Source organism: Lissotriton helveticus, chromosome 3_1 (assembly GCF_964261635.1).
Source record: "Lissotriton helveticus chromosome 3_1, aLisHel1.1, whole genome shotgun sequence".
In the NCBI taxonomy this organism is placed as follows: Eukaryota; Metazoa; Chordata; class Amphibia; order Caudata; family Salamandridae; genus Lissotriton; species Lissotriton helveticus.
Genome location: NC_136061.1, coordinates 340,895,950 through 340,916,997, shown reverse-complemented (window position 1 = coordinate 340,916,997; position 21,048 = coordinate 340,895,950). Strand labels below are relative to the sequence as shown.

Sequence of the window (21,048 nt, the reverse complement as noted above, 5' to 3'; positions counted from 1 at the left end):
GCTGCTGCATTGGGATCTCGACCCACGAATCAAGGAGGGCGCCACCAGTTTGAATCTCTCCTTATTAAAACTTCATCCATGAAGGGTGCTATTTCAGCTCTCTACAAGCTCTTACTCTCCACAACGATTGCCCCCCGCCCACGAGATATGACATGATATGACATGGTGGGAGGGGATGGCCCAACGAGACATCTCAGAGGTAGAGTGGACCCATCTGTGGACAGATATCTTTAAGTTCAATCAATCCACAGCCCTAAGAGAAGCCCATTTGAAAGTAATGATGGACTTGTACTTATACCCGTCCAAACTAGCTAGAATCTTTCCAGGCTCGTCAGATAGATGTTGGAGAGGCTGTGGCCTTCTGGGAGACTTACAACACATCTGGTGGGACTGTCCCTCCATTAGGCCATTCTGGGAAGAGATCCTGGCACAGGTAAAGACCATCCTGGGATACCCCGTCCCGACGTCAATGACAGAGGCCCTTCTTGTCCCTGTGGCACTCCTGCCTGTGGCACCTGCTTAGCTTAGAACGCATGTCTGACATCTCCCGAGAGGATTTTAAGAACTTCGAATTCCGTTGGGGCCCTTTGGTCTCATTCCTCTCGAGAGGCCTGCCATCGGCGGTTTGCCCTCCCACACTTCGGGCCCTTCATCTTTTCCAACTCTGAGGGACTCCATACTATAGGAACTCTGTTGTATTGCAACACCACCACTGGGGAGGGGGGAGGGAGAGGGAGTTCGGGGGGGGGATAGGTTGGGTCTTGTTGTTTGATTCTTGGTGTATTATCCACTTTCAATTTTATTTGTGCCCTTGAGGTGCAATGCTCGCGAGTTGCACATGCTGACAATTAATTGGAATGGAGCGCATTGAGGGGGTAACCATCGCAGAGACACTCACAGATGTGCACGACTCCTTGTGCTTCCCCCTCGCGGTTGATATTGTGACTGTACCGAAGCTGAACCCTACAATTGTGCTGCAGATACCCCTTGGGTACACTACTGGTATGGGGGGCTCCTGCCCCCTACTTGTCTGTAGGTGAGAATACTATACTTTAAACTTCGGAGATCCCCTGCGAGGGTATATTGGCGGATTGTGCCTTGAATCTTTGTTGTGGAAAACTTAATAAAAACTTCTTTGGAAAAAAAAAAGATCTGACCCCAGCCAGATCCTTCAGTTTAGCTATGAAAAAAGGCCATGTACCGTAGCCTTGCAGCCTCCTCTTCACTTGCAGAAATCATTGTAGGCATTCTGGACAGCCATCGTGTAGTTCGTTAATAGTGCACCTAGGCATTGCAATGGACTCCCATTACCTGGCACAGCGCAAAAAGATGCGCAGTCCCAGTAATGCAGGAGCTTAGCTAGGATTGGCTGTAGCCTGGCCACAGAAGAGTCGGCCGGACCAGTTCCCGGTGCACCCTGTGAATTGCAAAAACATGTTTAACAAGCCTTTTTGCTTCCACGACCTTCATAATCCAATTCTCCAAGAATTGATCCATTGACAATTCTTCAGCTTTATCAGGCAGCCCTCCAATTCAAAGGTTGCACCTCCTAACGTTTCCTTCTACTTCTTCCACCCTATATCCCAGGTGCCTTTCCATTTTCTGTAGATCTAGAACCCGGGCTTCATCGGTCATCTTAGTTTCGGTATCCAAGACTTTGTCTGTTAGATTGTGCTGATTCACTCTCAGTATATTGACTTAATCTGTAATGGTGTCTGTCTACTGTTCTATCGCTGACTTGACTTCTTTACTAGCCAATAGTATAGTGTCAAAGTTGTTGTCTTGCTATTATGTCAAGTGTAGTGGTGGGAGCTTCTGTCTTCTCCCAGTGGCAAGCCTTTGTTTCTGTTGTGGTCCCTAATGGGGTTGTCTGATGCACCCTGGTGTTTGTCTTCACAGGTCTGGACCTTCCCATGGTAAGACGCTACTAAGGGTTATTGCTTGCTTACTTCTGTTGTGGGAAACAACACCGGCATCTAGCTAGTTGATTGGTTTGCCCACTGTATACGGAGTAGGAACAGCAATAGCTCTCTCACCAAAAAAATACAAGGATTCTGCATGTCTTCCACCTATGCAGCTCTGGTTCCATTATTGGGAAATTGTATTAAACAGAATGGGTACGGTAACAGGTGTCCCTCAATTATTATTATTATATTTAAATTTGTAAAGCGCTCAGCTACCCGTAGGTTTCCCGGCGCTAAAATCAGTTTCATAATCTTTTATTCGGTTACCACTTGTTTGCAACCATAAAAAGTACACAAATTAAAAACAATAAATTTAAAAATAAACAAAAAAAGAATTGCACAAGCTTAGAGGTGGAAATGTATTTTCAAACATAGGCTTGGCGTACCTTAATACTAGCTTTTAAAAAGATGGCTATGCACTTTGCAACATGTACCGAGTCCAAAAGCTGTAGGGAAAGAAATGCAGGATAACATGACCTGTGACCAGAGGAACGGAGAAGTGGGAGAATCCAAGATTTGCGTGGTGTTTTATAATATTTACAAAAGAAAAAAATATGAATTGTTGATTGGGTGGATACTCCATCACATGGACAGTTCATAAGAAGACTCGACCAATTTTGATTTTTTTGGGAAGGAAACTAGACGGAAAAAGGTGTTGAAACGAAATCTTGTCAAAAGATATTTCTCGTGGTTGGACAAATAATACTTCAGATATGGTTGGATACCTTTAACAGTTTGCGCTGCACAAATTTGAGAGTTCAAAGATTTTACAATCTCCATTTGATTGCGCAGTTCTCTCAAATGGTCCATGCACATCTTCTTTAGCTCTTTTCTTGAGATGTCCTCTACACTAGGTGGATCTTCAAAGTAAGAGGTACGGTCAAGATCGTTAAAAAAGTTCCGCACATAGACTAACCAGGGAATCCTGCGCCAGTTGGTTAGAGCCAAGCAGTCCGTGATCAAGGAGCGAGTTAGATGGCACTCTGGTTTAGTCCATACGCGTTGCCATAGAAGAATTGGTTGGGAACGTATGGCGTCAGTGATATAATCCATGCCAAGTTCATTGTGTGAAGCATGGTTCGGAGCACTTTGTGGAAGAGCCAGCCGATATTTGACAAACCTATTCTCTATTATTTGAATAGAGTCTATTGGACCATATCCCCAAACACCCGCTCCATAGGTAGCCACACTATGACATTTTGCGTAGTAGATTTTCAGAAGTTCGGGGGGTGCGGGTTTACCTAACTTCCTTGAGAATGAAACCAGGGCTGATGTTGCTCGCTGGAAGAGAAGTTTTCTGCTGGCCGTGGCCATCGCCAACTTAGGGAATCATCAACCAGGATGCCCAAGTACGGATAGGCAGAAGTTTTTTCCAGTCTTGTTTTATCCACCAAGATTGGCTTGGGATTCTTGACCTTAGGACCAATGTGCATGGTAAAAGTCTTTTTTATATTAATTTTAAGACCAAGAGAACTCATAAAGGAGCAGTATTTGTTAAGTTGTTTCTGGAGTTGATTCAGTGTTCAAGCTATGATGACCGAGTCATCTGCGTATAGCAGTGTTGGTATAGGGCGGTGGCTTATCTGGGGTAGGTCCTGGCTCCCTTCCAGCAGAGCCTGCTCTAGCCCATTGGTGTAAAGGTTGAACAGGAAGGGAGCCAGTACGCATCCCTGTCTTGCCCCCTTACCTATGGAAAAAGACGGTGATAGCTCTCTGTTAACTCCAAATCGAACACGCGCCGTGGCGTCAGAATAGAGTTCACGGAGGAAGACTGTAAGGGCAGGGTCCACCCCAAGGTCACCGAGAATAGACCAAAGTTTAGAATGCTGGACGCAGTCAAATGCTGCACTGAGATCAACGTACACGAGAAAGATGTTACCTCCTTTTGCACCCACATACTTTCCAATCAAAAGGGCAAGATTCAAGGCCTGCTCCACAGTCCCAAGACCCTTCTGGAAACCGTATTGCAGATCGGTAATGATGTTATTTTCTTGGGCCCAAGATTGTAATCGGTCCAAGACCACCCGACCCGCAACTTTACCCATGGAGTCCAGAAGGGAAACAGGCCTGTAGCAGACCGGGTCGTTGCGGTCAGCCTTTTTAAAGATGGGGAGCAAAATTGACGTTGACCAAGACTCCAACAGCCCTACTGATGTTGCTGCTGCCAGGACCTGGGTAAGTAGTGGTGAACAAAGTTCAAAGTTGTGGAGAAAAAAGTCCAATGGAACACCGTCTGGCCTGGGAGCTTTTCCTGGTTTCGACGCCTTGAGTGCTTTCGCAACTTCCGCATGATTAAAATGAATTATAATGAATCGGGTAGCTGTTCTTCCCCGACTTATGGCATCCGCTGGGATCTTCTCCTGATGGAACCGTATGGGGATTCCCAAAAATACTGGAAAAATGAGAAACCCATTCAGCTGCCGTAACTGCAACATCTAGGTGCTGTCCCTTTGATGTATCAGCCAAAAAGGGAGATCTAATAACTTGCCAGAAGAGGGCACTGTCTTTACTTTGACAGCTGTCATGCAATTGTGCCCAAAGACTTTTCTTGATTTCTCTTCTGCGTTCCAATCTGGCTGTGTTATAATGTTTCCTTAGATTTGAAATTTCCAGGGTGTCCCGAATAGGTCTATGGAGGGCTTCCTTTAGGTTCGAGAGGGCCTTACGGCAGTCTGCATTAAACCACCTCTCGGTGGTAGACTTATTTTTCATACACTTGCCAGAGAACTCCTTTCCAATTACCTTCAGGATATTCTGGAAGCTTCCCACGATAGTTTGGGGGGAGGAGTCGGTTGATAAACAGTCATGTACCCAAGGTTTAGTTTTTGCAAGTACTCTCTCCGTTATTACAACTGGGTCCACCTTGGCCCATTTGACTGTATAGCCATTCAGTTTATTCATTGTCAGGGAATTTTGTCTTAGATGGCTGGAAGTGATAGAGTGTAATTTAGCCTTTTTTGGGTTAACTCTTACACTAATAGGGAAGTGGTCACTGGTAGCATCAGTCCCAGTAGAGAAATTGGTCACTTGTCCCTTTAGAATCTGAGAGGTCAAAATGTAATCAATGGTGGTTGAGTACCCTCTACCATGGAACGTTGGTGAAAAATCTATTTGTGGTTCTACTAGATTATTTGCAAAATCAAGTTCTAAGGAGAAAAGGGACTCATTTACTTTGTTGCCACAAATGGAGTGGGCGAAGTGGAACAGCGGACTGCCATGTTCGTCCTGTAGGCCACAATTTCCATTTTTATAATTGGTGCATAATGGAAGGTTAAAATCACCACCCCAGATTATATATACTGAAGATGACTGGAGTTCATTTTGCAAAGATTCTAAAAAAGTGGTAATTTCAGTTAACGTTTTTATACAGTCCATTGTATCTGAATTATTATAGTAATTAATCAAGATATAGGTGCTGTCTGCGTTAAAATTTACTTGCAAGATTTGATAACTCGAGAGTTCCTTTAGCTTACATATGGATATAGTGGTCAAAGTATTAGCAACATAGACCACCAGACCACCCTTTGGTCTTCCCATAGCTCCCTGGATTGCTGGGATATGAAAAGTTTTATAGCCCGTTAAATGTAACGGAATAATTGACCATGTTTCCTGGAGGCAAACTATCTGGTGTTCCCTCACTGAATCAAGCCACGGTTGCAATGCCAGCTTAGCACGCAGACCTGCGACATTCCAAAATAAAATTGAAAAGCTCAGGGCTACAGTGTGTGGATGGTCATTTAACTGAGATAGTATCTGACAGTCAGAAAGTCGCAAAGGTGGACTCATTGGTGAGATCACGGTGGCTTCTTTAATAATAACCGGATCTCTTATCTGATGTGGGTTTGTAACGTTTGCTCCCGTGGAGGTTTCTAAGGGACTAATCATCGCTACATTTAAGATGGCATGGGGGGATTCTGTGGTGGGACCTGTCAAGTTTTTTCAAGTTCAAGAAGTCTTTATTCGATTAGTTCATCATAAAAGACATAAAATACAATATATACATAAAAACAGTTAAAACAAGTATTAAATCATTGACAAGCTAATCAGCTTCTTGTACAAAAATACAAAACTTTACAGAGGGACTCGTGTACAACCATAGGTCAACAGATTACAGGATACTAGGCAGAGACCATTTGGTTATTTTTGATGAGCCTGCTTCTAAGCACCCAGGCCCACCCAAAGAATTTGGCAACCCCAACAACAATAAGGGAATCCAGGTTGGTTTTTAACAATCTAGTTGCTTCCACAGCCGATCTGGTACCTAAATGTCTACATACCGGTCTTAGCCATTTGGCTCTGGGGGCAGAATATAGTGGGCACACATACAAAAAGTGATTCAGGCTTTCCCCAGTACCTTGACACTTAGGACAAAACCCCGACCTTTCTGTTCCCCACTTTTTGGTGAACTCCCCAATGGGAAGTGAACCGCATCTAAATTGAAAAAATAGTTTGCGGTCCAGGGGTTTAGTTATAACATCCCAGTACCCTTCTAGCTTGGGCGTGTCCTTATGTACAATGAACAGTCCAGTGAGACTGCTCGAGCTCATTTTCAAATACATGTTGTGAGTCACCCAATCCCAATAACATTTTTTAAGTTCCTTTTTAGAGGGGAAATTGGCTGACTCAGGCGAGGACCACAGATCGCCATAACCCAAAGCTAATAAGGTAGCCTTAAGGTCTCTAAACCATCCAATATTTGTGGCACCAGAGCTATTTTTGACCTCCAAGCAGGCTTCTGCATAATGATGGAGTTCTGGTGTTGTCCACAGACGGCGCCAGAATGTTAATGGGCGGAGTCTTGCTTGGTCCTCCACCGAATAGCACCCTAGATCGTAGAGAAGGGGGGTTAGTGGAGTCGACTGTGGCAGACCTGTAGACATTCTTAAGAATTTGTTTTGGGCATGTTTTAGCGGATCCAAATTACTACCACCCCATAGTTCCGCACCATACAGGACTGCTGATAGAACCTTACCACCGTAAATCTTAATAAGCGGGGACATCGGCCTCGTAAATGACCCTTTATGTTCCTTGATCAGTGCCCCGCCCAGCTGTTGGTGTTTCATGGTCATGAGCTCGATCTGATGGGTCCAACTCAAAGTGTCACTGAAGGTAATTCCCAGGTAGGTGAAATGCTTTGTTTGCTCCAGGGGGGTGTCCCCCATGGAAACCCTGGCGTTTATTTGTTTGCGCCCCCTTAAAACCATAAATTTGGTTTTGGACACGTTCACCTCCAACTCATGTTCGCTGCAGAAACTCTCAAACCTTGACAGTGCGTTCTGCAGACCCTGTCTGGTTCGTGAAATCAGGAGAGTATCGTCAGCGAACATGAGCAGGGGGATTCTCATACCAGCCAAACTTGGAGCATCCGTGGAAAAGTTGTCATAGTACTTAGTAACTCTATTGATATATAGGGAAAACAAGGTAGGTGCCAAAACACAACCTTGCCTGACACCTTTGGCCACTGGAAAATTCTCCGTCACCTCACCCGGTTTACCCCATCGTACAAAAGCAAATGTCTGTGCATGAAGGTTCACTATAAGACGTACCAAAATGGGAGGCATGCCCATGTCTAATAGGCAATTCCAAAGCCCGGCCCTCGGGACAAGGTCAAACGCAGACCGTAGGTCCACGAAGGCCGCATATAAGTTGCCTTTACCCAAGGTGACCGTCTTCCAATGCAGAAGCATGAAACGAAATGCCTGATCCAGGGTGCTCACATGAGGTCTGAACCCAGCTTGGAGAGGAGTAAGAATGTTATATTCCTCTATCCAAGCCTGAACCCTTGACAGAACAAGACGGGTTATGATCTTCTGGACTGCGTCAATTAAGCTGATTGGCCGGTAGTTCGATGGAACCGACCGGTCACCCTTCTTGAAGATAGGCAATATTTCAGCGCCTGCCCAAGAGTCAGGAACCCTGGCACCCATAGCCAGCGCATTTACCAGTCGCACTAGGTACGGTACCCATAGATCTTGGTCCTGTTGGAATAAGTCCGCTGGAATACAATCCGGACCGGGCGCTTTACCCCTAGGGATGGCATTCAGGACTGTTTCAACTTCTTTGGCCGAGAACACAAGTGTATCAAAAGTTATTGGCCAACTAATGCGATCTTGCGTGGTGCTATGGCATCTAAATTGTTCCTCGAAGTGGGACACCCATTTCTGTTGTTCAACGGATGCGGGGCCTGGGCGGTCGTCCTGTGACTGACCCCACCTAAGAAGGTGCCAGAACTGCTGTAGGTTCCTGGAGCCACAGGCCTCGGCTAGTGAGCTCCAGCGCTCGTCATCCCATGCGGCTTTAGCCCGACGTTTGGCTTCATTATACGCCATCCTACTAGTTTTAATTTGGGCTGGGTTCTTTAATTTTAAAGCCTTAAACAAAAACGAATGGGACTCTCGACATGCTTCGTTGTACCAGTTTGCGGGTTTCTTAACCTTCCCCCTACCCTTGTTGGCAACAAATTTAACGAACAGTGATTTTAAAGACAGAAACAGGCTAGCATGAATGTCTGTGATATTTGAGATCGTCACTTCCTGGCTTTCACACTTATCAATTTCCATTAAGGAGTTTGAAACCAGGGTTCTGATCTTTACGCGTGCTTCCACATCTACAGAAACCTTTGGCCAGCGCACCCTCCTCATGTCATTTGTTAGTACCACGGCCTCCTGTACAGGGTTAGACTGTCGTCCAATCGGCCCAGCAAAACTAAAGTCCTTCAGTTCCGCTATGAGTGGTTCATGGTCGCTTTCTGATCGTGGCTTAACTATCATGTCCAAAACTATAGGCCACATTTTGATGTCAACTAGGATGTAATCAATGCGACTACTATGTCTGCCATTGGAAAATGTGTAATTACCCATCCTATCAGAGCTTACGCGTCCATTTAGGGCACGCAACCCCCAGTTCAGGCAGAGACCTTTGATGAATGTGGCTGCTTGGGACCACTTAGTGATCGGGGGTAACTCAAGTTGTGGAATCCCCCAGGTCAGATCCTCTGCCTCAGTTAATAACCCATCCTCTTTGCTTAAGGGTTCAAAACAGGTATTAAAATCACCCATAACAACCACATGACCTGTTAGTTGAGTAGAACCCAAGAAATCATCCAAGCAAGTGAGGGTGGTTGAAACTCGGCCACCCGCAATACCTCTAGCGTATACATTGATCAGCAGTATGTTCAGCCCACTATTTGTTTTCATACTAATTATCAATATATCGGGGCAGTCAATAAAAATTTCCTTAACAGATACACCTGCAACTTGACGAACCCAAATAGTGAGGCCACCCATGGCCCTACCTCTTTGGCCTCTAACTGCTAATTTGTTAAAATTCAAGAAGCCTGGAAAATACACTGATTGGGTTGCCCAGGTCTCCTGAAAAGACCAAACATCACCTTGTCGAATGAAATCAGCCCAGTCAGGAATACATATACAGGATTCAATTCCTGCGACGTTCCAACATCCCATGGTGGTGCCCTTTTCACATACTTGGTCACACATTTTTGTTACGGCTAATGGGTAGGGTTCGTTGGACTGGGGCGAGGATTCTATAAGCCCAAATGCATCTGTAACCAAACCTACCATTGACAAACATATTAACCCAGTCTGGGTAGTTGGCCCAGGGTTTGCGCCTACACTGATAGCATCATTGAAAGACATGGAGGTGGGTACCAAAGCTGGTATATCTGGCTCACCTGAATAAACAATACAACCCTCCACAAATTGATGAGGTTGGTCTTCAGGACTTTCAACAATACTTGATAGAATACTCAGGTCATCTCCCACACTCGAACACTCAGAGTTAGGTTCATCAACCCTTGTCGAAAGTGCTGGTCAATCATTAGTCGACAGCCATGATAGTGGGTCATATAGGTTCCTCAGTGGAATATTCCAAAACTCTTTAGGCTGGGTAGACCTATTGGGATAAAGATGTGCTGGGTAGAGACTTGGGGGCTGTTGTATCTGTGTGAAGGCAGGTGTTGTAGGAACCGTTGGATACAGGGACTTATTGGGGAATGGCAGATCCAATAAGGCTGGAGGACCTCTGGGCTGGGTATTGATCTTAGCCCAAGCCGGCGTTTGTACGGGACAGTTGTAACTAGATTGAATGTAGGAGCGATACTGCACCTCAGGGTTAAATTGGAGTCCATAGAAACTAGGTGTAAAATTAGACCATTTGAGGAGGCTTTTGGTGTTTTTATTGGTATTAGCAGGAGGTTGTTCTGTTGGATTGATCAGGGTCTCAGGATAAAAATAACTAAGGTTCCTCGTAGAGATCCCTCCCTCATTACAACCCACATACCAATCGGTGAGATGGGATACTACTCTGTGGTCCCTAAAATTAATAATCACTATATCCCCCTCTATATCCTTAGGGCGAACCCCTACCCACTGACATCTTCTGACCGCAACAATATCCCCATTAAATGTGAGGGAAGGGGTCTATTTGTTTTCAACCAAAAGATGACTTTGTTTTTTAAACTTTAGTTATTTTCCCTATCCCCTTCCACAACTGGTGGCACACCCGTCATAACAATAACATAGTTCATGGAATCCGGGGGCAGATCTACATTTTTCTTATGGGGAAGGGGTCTGTTGGTTTTACCAGTGGAATTAGCGAATTTACCCATCCCATTCTTTATCTGGGGCACTACTCCCTTAGCAGGTGGTTTGTTGGCTACCACCCTAGGATTTGCTTTGGCAATACTGGCTGTTGTAGGGGGTTTAGCAGCCAGAGCCAAAGCTTTATTTGTAGTAGTGGCAGTGTTGGTTGCACTTTTAGGTTGTTGGCTGATAGAACTAGTTATATTGCCAACAACCTGGGATGAGCCGGGAGGTTTGTTTGGTGGACCCTTGACCTTATCCAGGCTAGAGAAGTGTGTAGGCTCAATGGTCGCCAGCAGGCGGTCCAATTTGTCACCCATTGTCCTAACACGCTCCAGCAGGGGTAGCATGTATGATTTAATAAGCTTCTCTGTAATAGCATGGGACACCTCATTAACCCCTTCGATAGCTAACTCAGGGGTTACCAAATCCTGTATGTCTAATGACAGTGGCACTGCGTTAGGTGGAAACACTAACTCATTGTTTGGTTGGGGTAGGGATAGTAGAGGTGACTGGCAACTTTGGCCTTTCCTTTTTACCCCGCCCTTTCTCCTTCTTTTCCTCGGTGGGGAATGCACAACCCTCTTGGCCTCGTCAGGCTTGGATCTAGAGTTACATATACTCTTTGATGGTATACTCTCGCCTGGGTCTAAACAAACCAGTGACAGGTTGGGCAACATGGGACAAGGTTCCGAATCCGTAATATGGGAAGAGGGGATGTTTGTTTCAACAAAACTAGAATGATCAAAAGGCGGACAAACTAAGTGGCCTCCGCTAGTAGTACTGACACAAGGCGGGGAAATAATTGGAAACCTAAATATACTAGGGGTTTGATTAATGTCAGTAGCATCGTCCTCAATAGAGCTCAACCCTTGGGTGTCCATTTCATGGGTATAATTTGAAGCTGACTGTGAGGGCAGTGAAATCTTCTTTAACTGCTCAATTGATCGTCGATGCTCTGCTCTTCTCTCTGCAAGGAGTAGATCCATATCTACCTCCTTGGTGGATTTTTAAAAAAATTTATCTAATGGGCCAAGGACAGAGATACCTACACCTGGGGGAGCAGAGTGACTCATTACGAAAGAGGACAAGTTAAACTTTCACAACCCAATGATACAAACTTAATATCCTACTAGCAGAAAAAGAGGTAATCAGAGACACAGAACGCCAAAACAAGATGGAAATGACCTGGCCAAGCCCGGCCTCCTACGGCCCCGGACGGCCACAGACGGTCCCGCCCTTGTCCCGGGCTTCGCCCGGCGTCCCGCTCGCGTCCCGCGTGACGGGACAGATGACACTTTTATGCGCCTCCTGGCGCTGTGTAGTGACGCTTCAGTGGTGGTGGTGCCGCTGGACGCTAAAGACCGCAAGGGCTGCCGGGAGTTGTAGGCAGCCCCTCGCCACGCTCCACTCGGCGGCCCCGCTTTGATCTTAGGTGTGCAGCAGGGCAGCGGGAGACAGGCGGGAGGGTCTCGACAGCGGTGTCAAAGTCTTTATCAGGTTTGGTTATGAGTAGGCACAGGCAGAAAGAACGAAGCACTAAAATCAACACAAGGAGAGGGAAGGACAGAGGGGAGGAAGCTTACATGTTGAATAGCCAATGTTTAACTTGTTTGCGAAATCTAAGATAGTTGGGTTCTTTTCGTGACTGAAGGGGGAGAGAGTTCCAAAGTGAAGGGGCTAGCTAGGCAAAGGAACGACCTCCCATTCTAGCTTTTCTGATTCTGGGCACTGAAAAAAGGTGTTGGTTGGATGAGCGCAAAGTGCGGGGGGGACAGTGGTGATGTACCAAAGATGTAAGATATGGTGGGGCTGACCCGTTGTTTATTTTGTGCATCATGCATAGTGCTTTGAATTTCGAGCGATTTTCAATGCGAAGCCAGTGAAGTGTGCGAAGGGAGTTAGAGGTGGGGGCGGTATTGGGTAGTTTGCAGAGCAGTCGTGCCGCCATATTCTGAACTGTTTGAAGTTTTCGGGTTACCTCTTTGCTGGCGCCCATTAGAAGGATGTTACTGTAGTCCAGTCTAGAAGTAATTAGAGCCTGGACAACAGTTTTCTGGGTATCCACAGGCAGCATCCAGATGATCTTACGCAGCCATTTGATGATTGTGATGCAGATGGAAGACGTTTTGATCACATGGCTTTTCATGGATAGCTGATCGTCAAAGATCACTCCTAAGTTACGAGCTGATTTAGAGGGAGTGGGTGGAGTGCCCATTTGGGCGGGCCAGTGTTGGGGTCCCCAAAGAGTAGTATTATGTCCAAACAGAAGAAGTTCTGTTTTTCCCCCATTCAGTTGGAGTTTATTGTCCAACATCCAGGCTGCGATACTGCTCAGTCCTGAACAGAGGATGGATTAGGGGGCATGAGAGTCTGAGGAAAGGGAGTAGATGATCTGGGTGTCATCTGCGTAGGAGTAAATTGTGAGCCCAGCTTGCTCCGCAATGGACGCCAGAGTTCTGACGTAAAAGTCCCCCGTCCCAAACCCTTTGCGACACTTTATCAAAGTTCTTTTTTAGCAAAGTTGATGACATTTACAGGGTTTTCGCCAATAATGTTACTCTCTCTCATAGACCATCAATTCAACCTGAAGGACCCATTCTCTCGCAGTTCAGCGAGGTCACGTGTCCGCAGGTGCTAAAAACTATATCCACCATCAAATCGGGATCGGCCCTCGACCCATGTCCCTTGAAGGTCCTGAGACCTATCATGGATGCAGTCTTACCCTCTATAACCAACATCTGCAATTCCATGTTTACCACTGGCACTTATCCCGAGACACTAAAGAAAACCCTAATAAAACCGTTGCTCAAAAAACCCACCCTTGACAAAGAAGAACTTAAAAGCTACCGCCCCATCGCCAGTCTCCCGCTATTAGCAAAAACAGTGGAAAAAATTATGAATGCCCAACTCTCCTCCTTCATCGAGGATAATAAATGCCTAGATGAATCCCAGTTTGGGTTCCGTCGCTTTCACGGAACCGAGACGGCCTTGGTCAAAGCGGCGGATGACATCAGATCTATCCGGGATGGGGAGGCACCGCCGTCCTGATATTACTAGACCTGTCGGCGGCCTTTGACACGGTCGACCATACCACCTTGGTCGACCGTGTCGAAAGCATTGGCATTCAAGACAACGCCAAAAATCTTCTTGCCTCCTTCTTGGCCAACAGGACCCAGGTCGTTACCGTGGGACCTTTTGAATCCTCCCCTCTGTCACTTCCGTGTGGAGTCCCCCAAGGCTCATCCCTTAGTCCGACACTATTTAACATTTATGTGTCGGACCTTGCCAACGTCATCAGGGCACACGGGATGAGCCTCACTTCATATGCTGATGACACACAATTGGTCCTTGCCATCAAAAATGACGGGCTTCAGAAAGCTAACATGTTCAATCAAGGCATGTCGGCTATCGGAAATTGGATGTCACACAATTGTCTGAAGCTAAACTCCGACAAATCGGAGGTTGTAATTTTTGGCAATCTCTCTCCGGAGTGGTCCCCCCTTTGGTGGCCGTCATCCATGGGCCAGCCCCCAGTCCCGGTTGACAAAGTGAGGAACCTGGGAGTCATGTTCGACAACCGTCTGAACTTCCTTCCACATGCCAACCAGATATCCTCTTCAGCCTTTCATAAACTTAGGCTCATCAAAAAAATTCTGCCCTTTTTACCTGAAAACATGGCGAAAACGCTGGTAAGCTCCCTGGTGCTCTCCACCCTAGACTATTGTAATGCTTTGTTTCTAGGGGCCCAGGAGAGAGTGCTAACAAAAATGCAGTCTATACAGAACGCGGCCGCCAGGCTCCTAGGGCGAATCCCCAAATTCCATCCGGTCTCACCCACCATGAAACTACTCCATTGGCTTCAGGTGAGGAAGAGGATTAAGTTTAAAACCTTGTGCCTGGTATACAAGGCTTTACACAACGCTGCCCCAGCATTCTTCACCCAGAACCTTACTCCCTACTGTCCATCTAGAGCACTGCGCTCTTCCAGCTCCCTGGACCTGGTGATCCCCCGAACTAAATCTGTCAACTGGGGTGACAGAAGATTCCTTGTGGCTGCTCCAAAACTTTGGAACACACTGCCTCATTCGATCAAGACCAGCACGTCCCTCTGGTCTTTCCGAAAAAACCTCAAAACTTGGCTTTTTAATCAATGATCTGCCAGTCCCCTTGTTGGCCAAACATTGCAGTTACTTAGCGCCGAGATGCCCATGGGCCTTCTGTAGGAGAGTAGGGTCTGCAATCCTATGATCACCCAGATTTTTGCTTTTTGCTGCACTGGTTTACGACTTTCCCTGGCTGTGGGCCTGCTATTCAGACCCACAGCCTAGCTGTTCTCTCTATCCAAATTGTACTCAGGTACTGAATTGGCACTGGGCCCTCTCCAAGTCCCTGTACCCAGGGCTGAGGTGCACCCAGAAGTCTCCCAGGGGCTGAAGCATGTATTATGCCACCCCTGGATTGACTAACTAAAACTGACACAACTGGCTGCACGACAGCTGGGGCAAGGTGGTGTACTCACCCTTTGCTTTAGATATAGTATACCTATATCTAACCCTAAAATGGACACACAGATCTCCTATCAGTCACTCCTATGGCAGGCCTTAACAATCCTGAAGGCAGAGTGCTTGGAATCGTGTGAGATGGTGCTCTGGCATGAGCTGAGCCTGTCTGCGGCTTTCGGGATCCATCCCTTAGCCGCTTCCATGATATCGCATACCATATACTCTTAAGTGCATTATAATCCTCGCGGTTAAATGCCAACTCTGGTATCGCTTTATCAAAACATGTCGAGTAAGGTGTCATACGAATTGGAATACTAACCCCTCGCCAATTCTGGCGACGGGGTTAGCATTCCACCCTTCTAGAGGGACACGACATGCATGTAACCTATAACCCGGTTAAAAGTCAGACAGAGCCTTAGCATCCACAAAATGGATGCTGCCACCGAGACACAAGTCTGCCCTCCTGCTGCTGGGAGTCCTCCCAGAGCAGGAGATAAGGACAAAGGGTTTCCTGCCAGGGGCGGTGCCAGCACCGTCCCAGACAGGGTTTTGTGTATTGTAAGTAGGCAGGGCTTTAGAGGAAGGTGACTGCACGTGGCACCCCGGTGCTCACTGTGCATAGGCTGGCTGGAACCAGTTCCAGGGTCACTCCAGACCCTGTGCTGGGGAAAAGCCCGCCAAGGAAGTGGGTGTAACCACCCCCCTCCTAGTCCCACCCATAGGGCAGGACTTAGTCGCGTGCCAGCCCCTTTTTACAGGATAAAGGTAGAGACTGGCCCCCTTCCAAATCAGATCATCTTTGGAATCAAGACACGACTTTCTGCGAAAGGACTTCAAGATTTCCTTCTTCAAGATTCTCCCTTGTGACTAAGGAGTAGTCACCCTGCATCCGCAGGCACCATCTAAAGAACACTGCGGTCTGCTGTAAGTCCTTCCTCCGGAATCCGACTGCCCAGCTCGACGAGAACCGGCTTCCCTGGCACCTCTGACCTCTACCCACCTCTACAGCCCAGCTGAGAACCGTGGGTGCGACGAGACCTCAAGGGACCGGCCATCTGCAAGACTGCACGACTTCTTTCCAGCAAGCCCGCCGAGTAATCTACTGGTGAGTGCTTTGGGGTCCGAGAAGCCCCGACTCTGAGCAGCTCCAGCTCCGAAGTGCAGCCCCCCAGCATCTCCACGATCTGCGTGGGGCCCTTCTGCTTTCCGCTGCTCACCGCGTTGTTTGGCTACTAGCCCGTTGGCTTGTGGCCTTCCTGACGACGCCCGACGACATTTCTGCTGCTGGTCTGGTTGCTCCAGACTGGCCCTTGCTCCCTTCCAGAAGAGGAGCACCCCGGACCCTCCTGGTCCACTCAAGACGCCATTTTGAGTCCACCGCGTGGGCTTGAATTAGCCAAGGCTTGTTGCCCAATCCTGGGTAACTTCGACGCCGACACCTTCATCCTTCGTGGGACAGCTCGCACCTCCATCCTGGTCGCCGACAACGCCTCCTGGTCCGAGAGACTGCAGAGCCCAGCAGCGCCCACTCACCTGACTGCGGTGACTTCGCCCGGTGCCATCCTGGTGCCCACTTAATCACTGGCTAGTGATTCAAGAACTTGGTCCCCTCTGCTTTCAGGTTTTCTTCTTCCTTGATCCAGGCTTGGGTCCATCGAACTTTTCTTCACTGGTCGCCTGCCAGCAACTTCTTCCTTCCAGGCTCCTGGTCCGGCGACGAGATCCCCGACGTCTTTTCAGACCTATGCAGCTGCAGCCCCTGGGCTAGGTAACTTCGGCACTCCGGTGTCCCAGCATAGCCTCACTATCCTAGGGTCAGGATCCACTGTCGTTTTCTCCCTACCAGGTCGGGTTTGCCCGTGAACACTAACTTTGTCTTTACTAGCCTCCATAGACTTTGTCCCGCATCCCGCGTGAGAGTGCACACTCTGCACCCGAGTTCCCTAGGCCTCCTGCTAGTAATCTAAAGGTTCAGTAGTCCAGTCCTAGCGATCCCAAAGCCTCTGAGAATCGTTACTTACCTGCTAGTAATTCGCATTCCACTTTTAAAGTATATGGTTTTTCGTGCCCCTCGGGCATTTGTGTATAACGTGCTAACTTAAGTATTTTCGTAAGAGTTTTGTTGTGTGCTTAGCACCCTGTCCTCATAAAGAGTACAGGGTTGTTGTGATTCTAATAAATACATTGTTTATTTTCATAACACTTGTGTGGTGTCCTTTCACTGGGTGTTCAAGGGGTAATGTGATGGTAAAACAGCTGGCTTAACACGCCCTCTAGAGTCTTAGCCTTAGACTGCTCGTATCCATGCTACTAGGATAGCTGGTCTATAAGGTTGACTTACAACCAATCATCAATAAGGGTTGTTTGGACTGATATATAGTGATCACTAGAATAGTGAGCACTGCACATCAGGCCAACTTCTCACATTGGTGAGCAGCGGTTGGGATTTGAGCTTGCTGTTGTTTTACCACACATGCCCTAAGAATATCTTGTGAAAGATCACATAAGTACTAAAGGTACATATAACTTAGCTTAGAATACTCTGAGTTCTACTGAACCAGCTGTTGTAGCTCCTAGGGCCTAGCACACCCTAAACTACAACTCTAGCAAGGGATCAGTAGGCAAACATATAGTGTAGGTAAGTGCACCACTTACACCTCACTAGAAAAGCATGTCGACTCAGGAGGACTCTACTGAGACTCCCCTGGTCAGTGTTGACCCTCCACAGGTCACTTCAAGATATGCAGCTCTCAGCTTTCATGAGATGAGACAGATCTGTGTCTCCAGAAAACTGAAGCAGGGGTCTAACCCCACCACTTCCTTTCTGATAGGTCTCTTAGAGACATATGATGCCAGAAAGCTTTCTCAGTTACATGAGAACATGCCAGCCTTAGAGGGAACCTCTGGGGATCCAGATCTCCACAACACTGATTCAGCAGTTGAGGAGGAGGATCAGGAGGTACTCTCTGGGGATGAGGTAGACAAGGGTCTTGAGGTAGTCAGAAGGCTAACTAGGACCAACTTAGACTTACTTGGGCTAGGATCTGGGGGCCCCCCAGTACTAACCCGAAGTGGGCCTAACCTTGGAGTTAGGAGAGATAGATCTCTTTCTAGGGACTCCAATAGATCTCTGCACTCTAATGCCTCTTCTCAGGGGAGAAGGAATCCTCCACAGAGGAGATTTACTTCCCCTCAGAGAAAGGAGCATGAGGCTAGGATGAGACAAGCTGAACTGAGGATTGAAAGGGAAGAAATTGCCCTGGCCAAAGAGAAGCTTGCCCTGGCAAGAGAGCAGCAGATGAGTGGGCTAGCTCCCACTGGTGGCAGCAATCTCCCAAGAGATAGAGAGAAGGGTTTAGATACTAAACACCTGACTAAAATAGTGCCCCCCTTTAAGCAAGGGGATGATATCCAGAAATGGATGGCTGCTCTGGAGAGGGCCTGCACTGTGCAGGGCATTCCCCAGAGTCAGTGGGCAGCTATACTGTGGCTCTCCTTTGATGGTAAAGGTAGAGATAAGCTCCTCACTACAAGAGTGGAGGATGCTAACAATTACCAGGTCCTGAAGAATACACTGGTTGATGGGTTTGGTTTAACCACTGAGCAGTACAGGTTGCTGTTCAGAGACACCCAGAAAACTCAGTCTCAGGACTGGTCTGATTTTGTGGATTGTGCCACTAAGGCTTTGGAGGGCTGGTTGCTGGGTAGCAAGGTTACAGATTACACAGGATTGTATAATCTAATGATGAGAGAACAAATTTTAAACAATTGTCAGAACCAGTTGCTGCACCAGCACCTTGTTGATTCAGATCTGACCTCTCCCCAAGAATTGGGAAAGAAGGCAGACAAATGGGTCAGGACAAGGATCAAGCAGAACCAGAACCAGAACCAGGGTGGTCAGAAGAAAGCAGACCAGAAGGGTAATGTTAAGAATGAGCAAAATGACCAGAAGTCTTCACCAGGTCCCCAACAAACCAAAGAGGGTGGGGGTCAGGCTTCCCAGAAGAAGAAGACTCAAGAAGGCCAGTCAAAAAGGTGGTGCCAGTACTGCAAAAGTAAATCTCACTGGTTTAGTGAGTGCACCAAAAGAGGAGGAGGACAAACTCCTGCCACTACAGCTCCTAAAGCAACTGCACCCCCTAGTACAGTCAGTAGTGGTAGTGTCACTCCCAAGGCATTAGTTGGGTTAACCTTGGGTACTGAGGGGTCTGACAACTTAGTTGGCACACTCACTCAGGCTGTCCTTGTCTGTACAGGGGATATGGATATGTCCCCTGAAATAAGTCCCAATACTTTGGCCAAATACAGGCAGACACCTTTGATTAATGGCAAAATGGCTCAGGCCTATAGGGACACTTGTGCCAGTGTCACCATGGTGACACCTAACTTTGTGGACCCTGGACAGATCATGCCAGGTACTGATTTCCTGGTGACCAATGCCAGCAATGTCACTACTAGTCATAGTGTGGCAATTGTAGCTTTCTCCTGGGGTGGAGTGAAGGGACAAAAGAAAGTTGTAGTCAGTTCAGACCTCCCAGTTGATTGTTTGTTGGGCAATGATTTGGAGTCATCACAATGGTCAGAAGTGGAGCAGAGGACTCACATGGAGATGTTAGGCTTGCCAGCACATGTGCTTGCTGTGACTAGGTCACAGGCCAGAAGATGCCCCACTGAACAGGTGCTGGATCCTGAAACTATGGACCAGACACCTCCCAAGAAGAAGAGCAGTAAGGGTAAGGCTTTGCCTTCCCCCTTGCCCCAGGTTGAGGATCAAGTCTCTGAGGAGGCTGATCTAGAAGAGCTGAGGGAAACTGAGCCTAAAGAGCTTGAACTTGATCAAGTTGAGTTTCTGGGCTCAGGGGGACCCTCCAGAGCAGACCTGGGGAAGGAACAGTTGAGCTGCCCTTCCCTTGAACCCCTCAGACAGCAGGCTGCTGCTGAGGCTGCAGGGAATGCCACAGGTGCCCACAGGGTATACTGGGAAGATGGACTCCTGTACTCTGAGTCAAGAGACCCCAAGCCTGGTGCAACCAGGAGGCTGGTCATCCCCTTGTCTCTGAGAGGTTTCCTTCTCACCTTGGCCCATGAGATTCCCCTTGCAGGTCATTTAGGTCAGACAAAGACTTGGGACAGGCTTGTCTCACACTTTCACTGGCCCCATATGAATGAGAATACCAAGGAGTTTTGTCGCTCATGTGTCACTTGCCAAGCCAGTGGTAAGTCAGGTGGCACAACAAAGGCCCCCCTCATACCACTACCTGTGGTGGGGGTTCCCTTTGAAAGAGTGGGGATTGACATTGTTGGTCCAATGGAACCCCAGACAGCATCAGGACACAAGTTTATACTGGTGGTGGTGGACCATGCCACCAGGTATCCTGAGGCTATTCCCCTTAGGACCACTACAGCCCCTGTAGTGGCAAGAGCCCTAGTTGGAGTGTTCTCCAGAGTGGGTTTCCCTAAGGATGTCGTTTCTGACAGAGGTACAAACTTCATGTCAGGATATCTGACTGCCATGTGGAAAGAGTGTGGTGTGAACTACAAGTTCACCACACCCTATCATCCACAATGCAATGGGCTTGTTGAGAGATTCAACAGGACCCTGAAAGGGATGATTCATGGACTACCTGAACCTCTTAGGAGAAGATGGGATGTCCTGATCCCCTGCCTCTTGTTTGCTTACAGAGAGGTCCCACAGAAGGGGGTTGGCTACAGCCCTTTTGAGCTTCTGTATGGGCATCCTGTAAGGGGACCCCTGTGTTTGGTGAAGGAAAGATGGGAGAGACCTCTCAAAAAGCCTGCAACCAACATAGTGGACTATGTACTTGGTCTCCGCTCCAGGATGGCTGAGTATATGGAAAAGGCATCTAAAAACCTTGAGGCCAGCCAGGAACTTCAAAAAGCTTGGCATGACCAAAAGGCTGTACTGACTGTGTACCAGCCAGGACAGAAGGTGTGGGTGCTGGAGCCAGTGGCCCCAGC

General features: G+C 47.6%; 1 protein-coding gene across 3 annotated transcripts in view; it reads left to right on the top strand.

Moving 5' to 3' along the window:
- Positions 1-21,048, top strand: part of TTC19 (tetratricopeptide repeat domain 19) — a 217,180-nt gene that overhangs the window by 115,363 nt on the left and 80,769 nt on the right. The window lies entirely within an intron of this gene.